Source organism: Equus asinus, chromosome 27 (genome assembly GCF_041296235.1).
Source record: "Equus asinus isolate D_3611 breed Donkey chromosome 27, EquAss-T2T_v2, whole genome shotgun sequence".
In the NCBI taxonomy this organism is placed as follows: Eukaryota; Metazoa; Chordata; class Mammalia; order Perissodactyla; family Equidae; genus Equus; species Equus asinus.
The window spans coordinates 17168510-17185717 of NC_091816.1; positions in this window are offsets into that span (position 1 = coordinate 17168510).

A 17208-nucleotide genomic window follows, 5' to 3' on the forward strand; every position below is an offset into this window, starting at 1 on the left:
ATACAGTTTTGAAACCAGCAAATAAAAAATACAGAAATTAAGAAATATCAGATCATATTCTAAAATTTCGGATACATAGGAGATATATACTATTAAAAAGTTATATAAGAATATTGAAAATAAAGTAGACAGACATGTACCTTGTACAATTTACTTAACAAAAAGTTGTTAATTGATATTCATGTCAAAAAGGAATAAATTTGAGACTGAAAATACTATCATGATAGAGAGGCATTGAAATGATTGACCAAGAAAATGCACTAATTATGTACCTGGTTCCTCGTAGCCACAAACCTAGACATTTAAAAAAGAAAAATTTATATATTCATAATGCTAGTGAGAAATTTTCATACATATCTATTAGAAATTGAGAAGTTAGGCACACAAAAGATTAATAAGGTAAAGAAGCTTTGAACAATAATATAGTTAGCAAACTTGATTTAATATATATGCCTGTACTAATATAATTTTTTTGCATAAAATAAAGTAATTCAGATATCAACAATAAAAATATAGTAGAAAAAGCAAATATGTTTTCTATAAACTGAAAAATATACTCTTACCTGATGAGGAGGAAAAATTGGTGAATAGTATAAATATTAAAATATAACAAAATATTAGATTTTAAAACTTATGAGATTCACTAATCATAAAGAAAGAATCTGATAAATTATATATATATCATCAAAATTATAAAAATCATCAAGATTAAAATTTGTTCTTTATCAAAATACACCTTTAAGACATTAAGTACTCAAGCCATACCCTGAGAAGAAATATTTGCAATAAACATAGCTGACAAGTGACTTTTAACCAGAAAATATAAATAACTCCTACAAATTAATAAAAGATAAGTGACTCAAATAATAAATTAGCAAAATATCTGAACAGACACTTTACCAAAGAAGATATAGAAATGGTCAATAAGCATATCAAAAAAATGTTCAATATCTTTACTCATGAGGGTTATAAAAATTAAAGTCACAATTAGATTCCATTTAAATACTCATTAGAAGAGCAAAAATTAAGACCGTTTCACAATACCAAATGTTGGAGGAGATATATTAAAAGCGAAACTATTATTTATTGCTGCCAGAAAGTCAAATGGCACTTTGGAAAATTGTTCAGCAGTATCTTATAAAATCAAACATAAATCTACCAAAAGAGACAATAAGCTCTACAAAATTAAATGCTCACCTAGTGACACAATACACAAAAGAAGTTGAATTATAGTAGTAAGTAGCATTCCTCAGAACAGCACATGTATAGCAAATTCTGAAGCAAAAGACCATACTTCAAATTTGAGCCATGATAGTTTTTAGAACAAATGTTGTAGACAGTATTTGAGTGTTACCTATTGTGCAAATCTGCTTGACATATTCATTCATGCTAAGACTATTCTCCTGAGTAACCTAGTTTGTACATTAGACTACGTAATTTGGTCACTAGGCAAATCAAGGTTTCAAGGAAGAAACTCAATATTCAAAATTCTTATTATTATCTGATATATTAATCTTCCATAAGAAGTCCACTCTATCAAATGGTTTCTTTGAAATATAAACCAAGATGAGATGTCTAGCTGCTGGTGCACCATTACCACCAAATCAAAACCCCTCTTCCAAAGTTTCAGTTTAATCCCGTATCCCCAATGCATGAAGCAGCCCACACCAAGTCAGAACAATGCCTAATGATGCCCAGCAAAGCTGTGGCTGACACACACGTACGAATCAGGTGAACAAACCTTTCAGTATTTACTCTACTCTTCTGTTTGTATGACAGTGTTATAGACTGAATTATATAACCTCAAAATTCATAAATTGATGCCCTAATCCCCAGTGGGACTGTATTTGGAGACAGTGCCTTTAAAGGTAACTAAGGTTAAATGAGGTCATAGGAGTGGGGTCATAATGCAATAGGACTTGTGTCCTTTTAAGAAGAGGAAGAGACACCAGGGATGAATACACAGAGGAAAGGCCATGAGAGGACGCGGGAAGAAGGTGACCATCTGCAAGCCACGAAGAGATGCCTCCAAAGAAATCAAGCCTGGAGGCACCTTGATCTTGGACTTCTAGCCTCCAGAAGTGTGAGAAAATAAATTTTTTTTGTTTAAGCTGCGTAGCCTGTGGCATCATGTTATGGCAACTTTAGCAAACAAAACATTGCTGTAAAACCGGCCATTCTTTTGGAAATGAATGGTGCCTCCTCAGCTTTTCAGACAAGATTACATCTTTGATCAGCATCACATGAAGAAGGTCTTATTTGACATCATCGTTGGAGGAGGGATCTGTAGTGCCACAAGAAGCTTTATGCTCCGCTGGTATATTCTTTTACTTGCTTAATACATTAATGTGTACTCATTTGAGAAAAAATACAGATATAGAGATAAACATATACGAAAAATGTAGAGTAAAGCTAGATCAATGAGATAATCTAGGTCCAGATGACAGAAACAAAACTCTTCAGAGAAAAAGTGGCATGCATATGTTTGTGTGTACACTGAGGTGGAGTGAGGGCACAGGATAGGGAAGAAAAAAAGCAAAAATTAGTAAAATCAATTAGAATACTAAAATGCAATTTCTCCTTGCATGTTTTGACATATTTCTTCCTTTTTTCATACTGAAATTTATGTTTGACGATACCTCAACCCCCTGCTAATTATTTTCCAATACATACCAGTGGATTCAGAGTGAGGGAATCAAAAACAACATTCAGCCCTGAAACAATCCTATGTATTTAATCCACTGACATCAAAACATTCAGATCATCATCATAATACCAGGAACTGTGGCCACCATGTTTACCACTGCATCTCTAGTACCTAGGATTTGTGCCTATTTCAAGGAAGAAGGTCATCAAATACTTGTTGAATTGGACCTGAATAGATGTTAAACACAATTAGCAATAATATTTCCCAATTAACAAAATGAATAGATATGTTATTCCTGTTCCATTCAACAACACTTCCAGAAATGGAATTTCACTAATCATTTTTGACCACAACCTCTCTGCTCTCTTTGCTCCATTTGGATGACTTCTTCTATCTTTACTTCTCCAGCATTCCACTTTATTGCACACGTGACATATTCTGTATATATTACATATTTCCATTTTATTTCACTTCTGGATGAATTTGTTGTTAAATCCTACTTCCCACAAAATCTCCAATATCAATAAAAAATTGAAAAACTAAAATGCTTAGCTGACCTGAGTACTGTTCTTTCTACAATGTACTCTTCCACCAGATAGTCTCCTGGACCTTTCTCCTCAATAAATCTAGAAGATCTCTGACTCATCATGTTAATAACTTTACATATCATCTCAAATTTCACGACTGTTCCACTCTTAATGCCATCGATGTGAAATATGACACTAAAGCACAGTAAGTGTGCTTAAGGAAACCAAAACTCCAAATGAATCTCAAGCATAACTGTGTTTCAAGTAGAACTTGAACTTTTTCTTTGGAAGTAATACTGCTTCTGATATTGGCCTTATTGTCAGCAGAACCACAGCACACTCTGGTAATTTAAGAAATAACAGAATCTAGGTCCTTTCTGCCCTGCTCTCTCACTCTCCATAACTCCCACCTCACAGCCCATCCTTGCCCACAGCCCTCACCCTAATCAAGGAAAGCTGGGATACCGCCCACTCTGCTGAGAACAGTATTATGGGAGTGTAGAGACCCTGTTCCCAGACCCCTCCTCAGCATTGATTTCATTACCTTCACTCATTCTTACCTCAGTACAGCAGCTAAGAAAAAAATTAATCAAAATGGATGAGTGATGCTATATGAAAGTGATAAAATAATTGTGGGGAAAAAACGATGCAAAATGGTCTCAACTTCTCTCAGCTCTCTGCATGATCAGGTAAAAGTCAATCATACTTGTAGTTTCAAAAACCTCTGTGCTAAGCCCCTCACACTCCACTGGAGGAGCAGTCAGCAGAGCAGAAGACAATGAGATTTAGAAGTAGATGATTTGGTTCCTATTACCATTTACTGATAGAGTGATTCTGCCAAGTTACATAACTTCTTCAACTATGTCTCTTCCTCTCTATGATGGGGAAAAACCATACATGCAAGATTGTGGGAAATACAAACAAAATGTAAAAGTCTTTATAAACTATAACTCACTCTAAACTGTAATTGTCTTTTTTTATGGTTCAGGCCCAAGAAACTAAGCACCATATTGTCCTTTATACTGGCAGTATAATTAATGGTCTAGCAATAATGTCTAGGATAACATGCTTTAAAACAGACTTTTCAAATCTTACCTACACATAAGATTTCCATCAATTGCACATGGGTTTACAATTTATGAAATGTCTTAACCATGTGTTTCTGATGCTTTGACATCTGAGGCCTTGCTCACCCTGGAAAGACCGCCCCTCCCAAGGCTAGCCAATTCCTAGAGATCATAAACAACTCATCTGGGAGCATGCCTTTGATATATAAACCAATCAATCCAGACCCCACACCCTCAACACATCCTTTGTCTAGCTCTCACAGATGTCATACTCTGGGCCACTATCTACCTGCCCAAGACATCCCAGGGACAGATAGCCAACTAGAGACAGCCTCTACAGCCCAGAGCCTACCAAAATTATTCAAACTGTCTAATGCTAAACCTGCTTTGCTGCTTACGTTGCCTCATCCATTCCTTCCCACAGTAACCGCAATAAATAAGGGCTCCTGCCATGTGTTCCCTCATCCCCTGCCTCTTGACTGACCTGGTGCTTCCCCGTGTGGCCCTGCATGCCATGCCCCACCTCCTGTTTCTAGAAATATGTGAATATAAAATCTTTCTCTTTCATGACAGTTAGTTCCAGTTCTGCAGGTTTTACTTGTTTTCAAGCAAATCCTGGATACCTGTAAAATAAGGAAATAATCTGCTAATATTAACTTTAAACAAATAATTATCCTCTTTGAACATTTTCTGTCAAATATTTTCTTGTCTTATAGGATTTTAATTCTTAAAATAGGCAATATTGATGGCTCCTTTTATAATTAGAACTTGTTTACCAAAACATTTTAAATGCATTTATGTAAATGCAGGTAGGTTAACATGAGGGAAAGTAGGAGAATTTAAATAATAATAATACTTTTTAAATGTTTCTGTAAGAAGCCAAAGACCACGGGGTTAATTTTGACTCAGTTGTCAAAACTTGCTATAAAATAGAATAAATTAAAAGCAATTTGAAGGCTTTGGAATCACATTTGTTAATCATTTAACAGTGAATTTCTTATTTTTCTCCTCCTTTGACTAAACACTTGTCTGGATAGTGACTCAAAACAGAGAATAAACCCACATTGAAAAGATTTTTTATCCTCTCCTATCTTCAGTCCATAAATCAGTTAATGGAGAAGCTGAACCAGTTTTCTAAACCATTGTGTTTAGCATTTATGTACCTTGAAAGGGCTTTGACACAATAACAGAAGCAGCAATCATGGAAGCTGTTACAGATCAAGAAGTCAGAAGAGAGTATCGCAGGGCCCTGACAGAAATTTATAGAATAAAACAGCAAATGTCAAAACGCATTGTGACTGTGGTTGCTGGCTAGAAAAAGGTTATGACAAGGGTATGTTGTGTTATCAAGATTGATTCCTAAGAATGTGAGTTGAGGCAGAAAATGAGAGGAACAGAAGCCAAGGTATCTTTAAAAATATGATAAAATAATAGGAATCAAGTTTTCAGTAATAAGTGGTAAGAAAACTCCAGCAACAAGAAGTCAGAGTGTTTGACTCTAAATTTAAAGAGTATTAAGAGATGCTGTAAGAAGAGAATATACACACATTTGCCCTGAAACTTTTACACTAAATTGTATCTTTTTATATCTTCCAAGAAGCATAATAAGGTCCTGACAGCCCAGGAAATTTAGTATTTTTGCCACATTCCATAAGTATTTACCCAACGTTCTTGTTCTAGATGCCTTGTGTGTAGATAGAGTATTGAAGGGACAGTAATCACATCCGCTTGCACTAATATGTGATGCAAAGAGACAAATCAAATGTATTGTGTATACATCACCACCTTCTCTTAATATCCTCGTCCCTAGCATAAGCTGTTCTGGAATATTCTGTATTTAATAAGAAAACTGTCTATTCTTCTATTTAATGGTAATAAATGGTTCCACTCAAAGTACAGTATTTTTGCATCATTGTTATATCAAAAATTTATGTGTATTTTACCACGATTAAAAAATTTAAAAACTAAATAATCACATAGAATATTGATAGAGTTACTTTTATCTTGTTCAACTTGGTATGAGAATGGGAGTTCTGGTTCATAAATATTTAATGATACCTTCTTATATAGGGTAAATAGAATACCAACTTCAGAAGAGTAAGACTACAATAAATAAACTCAGTTTATCCAAATAAGCACTAGGCATAGGAGATATAAAGACAAATTTCCCACCCTGAAGGAGCTCACTAAAAGATTGAGAAGAAATGAAAGTAAAACATTGATTTTGATGCTTTCCAAGGAGTATAACTTGTGCCTAGCACAGTGCCTGACCCAAAGTAGAGGATCCAAAATTTTCCCGAATTGTTGAATGATGTTAATATTAATATATCAGTAAAACATGTCATGGAAAAACCAATGCTGGAAAATTTTACTTTGTGCTGTTAAAGAGGCCTGATGAGTTGATGACAACTGACTGGAACAGTTTTTTTTTTTTTAAAGATTTTATTTTTTTCCTTTTTCTCCCCAAAGCCCCCCAGTACATAGTTGTATATTCTTCGTTGTGGGTCCTTCTAGTTGTGGCATGTGGGACGCTGCCTCAGCATGGTTTGATGAGCAGTGTCATGCCCGCGCCCAGGATCTGAACCAACGAAACACTGGGCCGCCTGCAGTGAAGCAGGCTAACTTAACCACTCAGCCACGGGGCCAGCCCCTGGAACAGGAGTTTATCAGGGGTAGAGGCAACAAGAATGAGTAAAGCCATTCCTGACTGAGTGAGTATCATGAGCAAAGGCACTAGGGCTGCATGAAAGGCCATTATGTCCTCTGGAACTTCTGATAAATATAGATGAATACGGAGATGGAAAGCAGACTGAGATTTGAAGAACATCCCATCTCAGGATATGATTTCTAGTCTGCATTTAAGCCTCTATCTAACTACCTCCTGATCATGGACCATAACTGTAGATAATATAATATGTTCAGATAATATGTTTTCAAACCATGGTCCCCTGCTTGAATCCGCCTCATGCCACAAATGTGAAAATATGGGCCACGGTTTTGTGGAAGTTCAAGTAAACCACTGCTTATTCTACTGGCTTCAAAATCTCATAAATCTCTGGGTCAAAATAGTGGAAATACATGTGTGTGAATCATCATTAACACTAAGAGACAAATTCTCTTCAAATAGTCTTTGTTACATTTTTCTTTGTCCTTAGTTGTTGTATTTTACACTAAATTAAACAAAATAACTTGCCTCAAAACACTCCAAAAGGAAAGTGCCTATAAAAGCAAAATGAGTGAATGGTATTTTTCTTTGATGGTAGAAGGTTTCCCAGAGTGCTGTATTCTTGTTAGTTAGAGGTACAAAGTAATGTTAGTTCGTACAAAGTTACTTTTAGAAGTTCTAACAAAACCTAAAATTTCAGATTGGAAGCAAGCTAATGTGAACTCTTTTGAAAGAAAGCTAGTTTGGGTGTACACATTTTCTATTGTCACTGAGAATCCAAGTTCCTAACTCGAGACAGTCCTCCTCCAACAGCGAACATCCATTTTGCGCTTACTGATTCACGCACTGTACTAATTTGCTAGGGCTGCTTAATGAATTTCCACACACTGGGTGGCTTAAACAACATAAATTTATTTTTTCATCATTCTGGACACTGGAAGTTCAAGATTGAGGCATTGGCAAAGTTGGTTTCTTCAGAGGCCTCTCTCCTCGGCTACTAAATGACCATCTTCCCCCTGTGTCTTTACCTGGTCTTCCCTCTGAACCCATCTGTGTTCATTTCCTCTTCTTGTAAGGACATCAGTCATGCTGGATTAGGGCCTTCCCTAATGACCTCATTTTAATTTAAATACCTCTTTATAGACTCTATCTCCAGATACAGCCACATTCTGAGGTACTGTGGGTTAGGACTCTAACATGTGGACTTTGAGGGGACACAATTCAGTCCATGACGGATACTATTCTGACTACTTTAAATATGTGATTTTATTTGATCTTAAAAACCAATCTGTGAGATACTATTTTTATATACATTTTACAGATGAGGAAATTAAGCAAAAGAATGATGAATAACCAACGCAAGTTCACACAAGTACTAAGTGAGGCAGCTTTCACATGTAAATCCTGTCATACTCACGGCAGTATCCATGCTGTTAACAATCACCCAATATTGCTCTCGAGATTAGCTCACGGCTCCAGATGACAGCTCTCTAATACGCATTTCTTCAGGATCCCTCGTTTACATCTCAAAAATCTCTCTGGATGCTCACCATTATTTTCAATCATCCGTCATCTTTCTAAAGTGGAAGGATCTTACCTTACTGGCAAGATTTTAACTTTGGGGTACAATTTCCCCTTTTATACAGCTTCCATATTTTCCTTTTCATGGACCAGATTTTCACGGTCTCCTTTTTCCCTCATAGTATATGATCTAAACTACTCTCAAAGATTCTCTTTCCCATTCCATTTACTATCAAATTCCTTTTAAAAAATAAGTGATGTCAGCTACTCAGCTACGCCCAATTGAAATAACGTTTTCTTTGCGTTCACCAGGGAAACTCAGATCATTTAACTAATAGCCCTTTCCTCAGTCAGTCCTCATTAGGAGCAGTGTACCTAATTCATAAAATTTCCTCTGCGCTTACTACTCTGATACACCACTCTTTATTTTCCTCTGACACCTCTGATGGTTCACAGAGAGTTTACATGACTCTCTAAAGGCCATTTGGGTTTAATAGACTGAGGATATTCCATTCACTAAGATTCCCTCCTTTACTGGAGGGCCAAAATGGAGAGGAGGAAAAGTATCCCAAGGACATACAGTGATAACAAAAGTTGTTTTTCAAACTGCTTTCTAAAGAAGATGGCCTATTAACTAAAACAAAACAAAATAAAACAAAACACCTTGTCTATTTGCCAAAGTTAGTCTGAAAATGAAAGCAGGTGTGGGCAACATGTAGAAGTCAGTCTGTGCTGGGCTGAATTGCTTGGGCTAATGTACAGAAGATTCTCCACCAGTTGGCTGTCTCTGGGAGGAAGAACCTAGAGATGTAAATATCAACTACTACAACCACAAATATTTATGGCTGAAGGGTTGACAATGGACCTTGGAGAATAAACAGGTATTGTGAGGGCTTTTATATTTGTCAGCTGTGGATTACAGAATATATTTCATCTTTATCTGTTTCCCTGAAAAATTGTCAATAGCTATATGGTGCTCACTACTGTTCTCTGTGCAAGTAGATTCTTTAGGGAAATTCAGATGTTCTAATTTCTAAGGTGAGAAACAGGATTTAAGAGTCATGGTGATAAGGAGTCAGCTAATGTCTAATTAGTACAGAATCTTCAAAGAAAGTTAGAAAGTGAAAAAGAAATGAACACACAAAAACAAATGATTTCTAGATATTATCCAATGATAATTAATTAAATTATTAATTGCACTTATTCACATTCAGTAAATCTGTCTACATAGGGAAACAAAATTGTAGTTTATTAATTAACCCTTGATTTTATATGATTTGAAAGCACCTTTAAATTACACACACACACTAACAGGTTGACTATTGATTATCCAGATTACCATTAAAAAAAATAGAGGATACAAACTTGTGTTTCTCTTTGTTAGTGAACTCAAAACTTATCCAACAGTTAGATACTATATACCACAGAACTCTAATACTAAAGTATGTGTTCTCTAAAACTGAACAGTAATATCCATTTTTAATATAAATGTTCCTTTTCCTTGTATGAGTTTTCCTTTGAGAAAACTGTAGGATTTCTGTACAGCCATGCGTACAATGAGTAACAAATTCCTCAAAGGTGGTAGTGATAATATTACTTACAATTAGTTTCCTTACTAACAAAAAGTCTCAGCATAAAAAGCAGATCACTCTCTCGATGTCATCTCTAGGCACATTCCAGAGGGAATACTTGTCGCACTAGGTCATTAAAGACTTCCATTTTCATCCAGTAAAAGTGCTACTGCAATTTCACATTTAACTTTACTACAACGTAGCATTTCTGTCCCATGGAAAAAGAGGAGGCATACGTAAATTCACACATAATAAGGCGCATCTGCATATGGAAATCATCCCAATGGCTCCTTTTACAAACACAATCTTCTGCTCCATTACAAAGTAAATCCTTGCTATATTCTTTGTTCAAGGGGCTAAAATTGGCAGTTATAAAAAATTGGAGAGCATAGAAGAAGAAGGGTAAGAGATTACAGCTATTAAGCATGACACAACTTCTAGAGGTCAGTTTCCCCCACCTCCTCCTTGATTCCAGAGTTATTGATTTTAAGATATCTCCTGGAAGACATTATAAAGTCATTCCAAGTCAAAGATGTGGGTCTATTAAAAGGCTTACCTTTTAACCAAGATAGTTGGAATTCTTCAAATTGCTAATTCCAGAGAAGGCTCCTTAAGTGACTTAACGTTGGCTTGGCACTAAACCATGTCAGGTTTACTAAGAAACACAAATCTATCAATGGGTAGGTGTTTATGGTTTTTCCCTCCTCTTCCCTTTATAACCTCAACCTGCGCCCCAAATTTTACTTCACAGACTACCAAAGGAGCTAACAAATTTCTTTCTTTTTTAGTGGGACCCTGTGGTGGCTCATCGACAGACTTTTGGTAGCTTGGCAAAATATTGTACTCTGAATGCCCACTAATGATGTCCCATTGTTTTCAAATCTCCTTCTCAGTGTGGAGCTGCACTAACTGAGAGCTGACATAGGCACAACTCGGGTTCCTGAGGTGCTGCACAGTGAATGTTAGACACTCTGCTTTCTCAGTGGTTCTGGCGTTACTGGAGTGCTTACACTGTACTTTGAAGCACATGGGGAATAAAATTATATATTTCATTTGAGCATTATTATCTCTCCTTTTTCCCTGAGTTGATCTGAAGTTGATTTCAACAGAATTTTTTTTAGAAATCATCTTGGCAAAAGTAACCGGTAGATGCAAGGGCAGGTACTGAGTCAGGGATCCATTCACTTCCTGAACATATATAGTTTCTTTTGCCAGTAATCTTCAGATGACGCAGATAAATCAGGATAAAGCCTGAAAACTATTAATACAACAACATATGCCACCCATCAGTAAAATCTGTCATAAAAAATAATTGGCACCTTTAATTATGAACTTATTATTGTGCCTTAAAATACGTGATCTCAAAAACAGATGAGGGAACAAAAGTCTTTTTGGTAACTTGTGGTCACTAGTAAAACGTAAATTAAAACTGAGTTCTGTACATGTCTAAAGCTTGTGTGTTTAACTGTTGAATGGCATTGGCTCACAATGTTCTTCCTTTCCAGGAAGAAATGAGGATGTATTTATATATTTATGAGGATATACTAATACTATATCCCAGCTTTCCTTTGACATAGGCTGTAATTTGAGAAATACCAGTGTTACATTACTGACATCTACTAAAATTAAGCCCATTCTTTGGACCACATTAAGCAAAAAATAAGCAACTGATTTAACTGTAAGTTTTTGCATTTAAAATAGATCCTTACAAGGGAAGCTTTTAAATCCTCTTGCATACATTGTTCCATTCTATTCTCTCTCTCTTCTAAATATATGATGCTGTAATCATTTCATATTTAGTAATGAATAAGCATTAAAATTTTCCAAATATTTTAAAGCATTTTAGCTTCTCCATAATATAACATTTTATGGGTCATAACTAATAAATATTTACATTAAAAACATTAGCATGCTGTTATTTCAGAGAACTGTCAAATGTATCATCTGAGAAAGTGATATTAACTTAAATAAATGCTTTTTTATAATATTGTCAGAATTGGTTGGCAATAAACCATTCTAGAACCATTTGTGCAAAGATATAAAATACAGATATTTTCCTAAATTGCTTTTCCAAAAGCATGTCTGAAAGGAAAATTAAATGTGGTTTTTGAATAACATGAATCATTAAATGGATTCAAAACATGGCAAAAGATATAGAAAGATTTAATCACATTGGTAAAGCTTAATTAAATGATCTTAGAAGTAGAATAATATCAATATCAATTTCTCTTTTAACAGCTCAATTTTTCAAAAAATTATTTTTCTGAATCTCTTCCAGCTCCTATACACATTTATTTCAAAATTTAAACTAGTTCAGTATTCCCATCTGCTTAGTCTTACATATACAGAATACACAAAGCATAACTATTTATTGATCTCTGATTGCAACAGTATTAAAATTATAACTGGATTACTGCATTTAGAGGGAAGAACTAGATTTAACTTTATAAATATTCATATACTCTAGAGAAGAAACATTGGCCTAAAGTTTACACAGCACATGAACAATCTAAACATGCAATTCAAATAAACCATCTGTAGTCATCCTGATGATCCATCTGTGGGGATATTTAAACACTGACAGCCCAGGTGAACAGTCACAATAAATCTCTTGAATTAAAATACACAAGCACATGAACACAAACATACACACCAGCAACTGACATTAGTTTTGCAAAATTATCCAGCATTAAAAGTCAACAATGACTTTTAGTCTAATTGTGCATATTGCCTTTTCTTAGACTCACCTATGTGGATTAAGAGGGAAATTTAAGCAGCTATGACATCCAATTAGTGAATAAGAACAACCTGGACAAATCAAGTCACACCCCCTGTTTACAATATAGGAAATGCAAAGGAATGAAGTACAGGCAAGCTAAATTATCTATTCACTTTACTTGAATCTCCATTTTAATAATATTTTGCCATACACATGCATACCCTGGATACTTTGATTCACCTTTAGCAAAAATTATAGTCTATAAATTTCAAGTTTGTTAGTGAGAGTGAAGACGTTTACTGACACAGACACCCCGAGAATGCAAAGCACTGGCAAGCCATTATCTTTAGTTTAGATAGATAAGGAAGGTTAAAAAGCAGTTACATTTCAGTTACCAAATAATGTAAATAAATGTATATTTACTCTTTACCCTTTCATCGCAAGGTTGAGTTTCTGCCTAACTCTGCTTTTTAATCAGGACAGATATTTAAAGATTATTTGCAAAGAGATTATGTATGCTTTTAATAGGAAACTGCATTTGTTAAAATGTTGCTGCCATGAGAACTTGAATTTGCTCACGAATCTGCTATGACCTCACTGATCTGCTTAATTAGCTCAAATATTATAAAGACTGTGTGGATTTTCTTAAAGTTAGAAAAAGTATAGGGTATTGGCATTTTCTTTCAAGAAGAAGTTTTTCTAGAAAAATAGATTAATGATTACTAATATGCTCATTTTAATGCAAATCCCAAAATCTCTATATAAAAGGCTCTGGAGAAGAATCTCTAGATTACAGAGAGTATCATATGTTGGAATAGTCCCATTAAACGTGATTCCCCTTTAATTAACTACTGAACTAAACATAAAAGATACAACTATTTCAGGTTATTTACAAATATTCATATTCCTTAAGAGTTCTCGTAAGTTTATATTTTGAATGCTTTTAAATCTTAAATCTTTAATGAAATATTATTTTGATATGAAATAACATTTCATATATTGTCCCCAGTACAAAAAATTTGTAAAAAGACTCAAATTTATTTTCTCTGTTCATGATTTGATAATATACAGCAAGCTTTTTCTCTTTATTTTGTGAAGCTAATTGTAGAGTATGAGAAAGAATAAAATATACAACTTCACTTCAGAATAGAATAGAATAGAGGTATGCAGAGTCTGATGCAATAAAATTGACAATGTTTTATTGTCAGAGGAGAAGAGGGAACATTCTCTTTAATTTATGCAGTTGTCTCCCCATACCCACCAAGTTTGTTCAGCCATACCTTGGGCAAATCTTATTATTCTTTTTCCTTCTTGCAAAAAACAAAAGCTAAAGATTAAGTGTCCTTGAGAAGTGAAAAAGAGAATCCGAAGTTATCTTGCTCTGATTTAAAAGTGAAAACTATGAGGATAGGAAATAATTATACAATGAAACTGAGTGACGGGTTAAATCCAGCAGAGAATTCCTTATGTACTGTGGACTGGGGATCAGGAAGCACAGCTTTCTGTTGCCTGTTGCTTCATAATCTTTCCTCCAGCAAATTTTGCCTCTTGAATTCTCTCCTACAGGTTTTACATGCCTAGAGAAGAGGCTGAGCCCACAGTCACAGGCTGTTGAATAGCCACAGGCCTAGGTATTGGCAAGGGTTTCATCTTTTTTAGTCTCCTCAAAAAGAAAATAAAAACAATTCACAAAACTCACCACAGGGATAATAAGAAGATGGAAAGCAGCGCAGATAAAGGAGAGAGGAACTGCTCTCCTGCAGACTAAGCCTGCAGAGCTGCGTGCACTACAAAATCTTTCTTGCACTGCTCTTTGTTGAAAATGCCGAATGTGCATATATTACTCTCAAGAGCATGACTGGTCTGACCGTTTGGGCCAATAGGTCTGTAGACCCAAACATATTGCAAAGCTTCTCCTCTGAGGCTATGTGAACAGACCCAGAGGACATCCACTCTTGGTGGGACCTGGTCTGCCATCATGACTGTCACGCAGCGGAATTCATTTATGCCAAATTTTATTCCAGATCCCTCTTCAACTGCCTGTTCTGGAAGGGTAACTGGATTTGTTTGGGAATAGAGCCAGTATCCTTAGTGGAAGGTATATTGGATAGAGAAAACAGGTAGGATACTGAAATCTGTATAGATGTGTGGTCTATTTGTTTCCACTGGACAAGAAAAAGACTTTAATTTGGAGCTATTGATTGGTTCAGTGAATGACCAATGGCAATGCTTGAAGAGTGACTAAATAAAGGGAAACTGATTTTCCTTCCCCAGTTCAAGTGAGAGATTGTTGCTGAAGAAACAATTTCTCTGTATTCATTTATTTATGCAACATACCAATTATGTACCAGCCTATCACGCATTAGCAGGGTAGACGAAAAAGCTACAACAGAAATGACATCTTCGGAAACTGCTACCTCTGTCTGAATGTTCCTTTTTTGTTATTTGGGGGGTCTTTTTGAGGAAGATTCGCACTGAGCTAACATCTCCCACCCATCCTTCGCTTTTTGCTGAGGAAGACTGGCCCTGAGCTAACATCCTTGCCCGTCTTCCTCTATTTTATACGTGGGATGCCTGCCACAGCACGGATTGGTAAGCAGTGCATAGATCTTCTCCCAGAAGCCCAACCAGCAACCCCAGTTCCCAAAGTGTAGCACGTGAACTCAACCGCTACACCACTGGGCCAACCCCTGACTTTTCCTTTTATTATAGCATTTATCACACTATTAAAAAATTGTGTTCATATCTGTCATTCCCATTAGACTGACATCTCCTTGAAGACAGTGTTCTTCTTTGTTATTGTTGTGACCTAACACTTAGTTCTAAAATTATGATTTTCAAGACCGGATGCTTACTGTGTGAATGGATGATTTTGTCAACAATTTTTCACTCTGTCTTTCCATATTTCTCTAGCCATAGCATAGGCTTCAGTTTCACTGCACTGTTACCATTTCTCTTTCCTTTGCACATCACTACATTTCACTTTGATGATTTTGACACTATGTGAGTGTGCGTGTGTTTAATCAGGAAACACATATATTAGTCACCCATCCTTCCCCACACACTGTGAGATGTGTCCAAGATGCAAAATGCATGGCCGTTACTTATTAGGACTCAGTGAGTTGATTTAGATGTCTTGGGAAGTTAGATACATAGCGTAGATATTGAGTCTGTTGGCAGGTGCCTTGTGGGGTTTCATAAAGATGTTATGACATAAAAATCTTTTCCTTTGTGTGACCTAAGCCAAAGAATGGACAGGAAGTCAAACTTCAGCCCTCAAGTGGTGTCAAAATCTGACCACAAAAGTACTAATAATAGCCCAGATGATTAGTGATGTTGAGCATCTTATCATGTACCTGTTGGCTATTTGTATGTCTTCTTTGAGAAAATGTCTATTCATTTCCTCTGCCCATTTTTTTAATTGGATTGATTTGTTGTTGTTGTTGTTATTGAATGGTATGAGTTCTTTATATATTTTGGATATGAACCCCTTATCAGATAGATGGCTTGTAATTATTTTCTCCCATTATATAGGTTGCTTTTTCATTTTGTTGATGGTTCTATTACCAGGCAGATTCAAAACTACAATGAGATACGACCTCAGAACTGTTAGAAATAGAGAGTAAAATGGGAGTTACGAGGGACTGAGGGGTGAGGAAAATGGAGAGATATTGGTCAAAAGGTACAAATTTCCAGTTACAAGTTCTGGAAATCTAATGTACACGTAGTGATTATAATTAATAATATTGTGTTATATACTTGAAAGTTGCTAAGGGAGTACATCTTAAATGTTCTTACCACAAAAATGAAGTGATAATTATGTGATGTGATACTGGTGTTAGGGAGCTATGGTTGTAATCATTTCACAATATAGAAGTGTATCAAATCAACACTTTGTACACTTTAAACTTATACAATGTTATATGTCAATTATATCTCAGTTAAGCTGGAAAAACAGAAATAATGGCCCAGGAGAGGGAACTGGAAGAAGAACTATCTGTTTCCATTACAGTTTTCCTAGGCATTGATAATCTCAAGTAGGGAATTTACTTTTTTTTACGTATATATAAAAAGCATTAGTTTTCCAAACAGAAATCTGAAAACTTCTTCAGGAAATATTACAACTAGATTTTTAAAAAATGACTTTCTCTTTAAAATTTTTATTTCATCATTTTTAATTACTTCCTACAGTCGTAATTCATATAGAAACCTAATACCAATTACTACCTTGTTTTCCGATATGTAAACAATAGAAGAAATTATACAGTAAAACCTTATCACATATTCAGAAGTTACTTAGGTTGCAATTTGTAAAAAGTTTTCCATATGTATCTTTTCTCTAAGTTTATTTGTACATTTTCAACCCCAAAATGTCATCAGCGTAATAGAGATTAAATGCAATGAGGCACTGAAATACAGAAATTTTAAAAGTAATGGAAATTCAGTTTCAGGGGAATTTTAAACATCTCCTTTCTATTTTCATCTTTGATC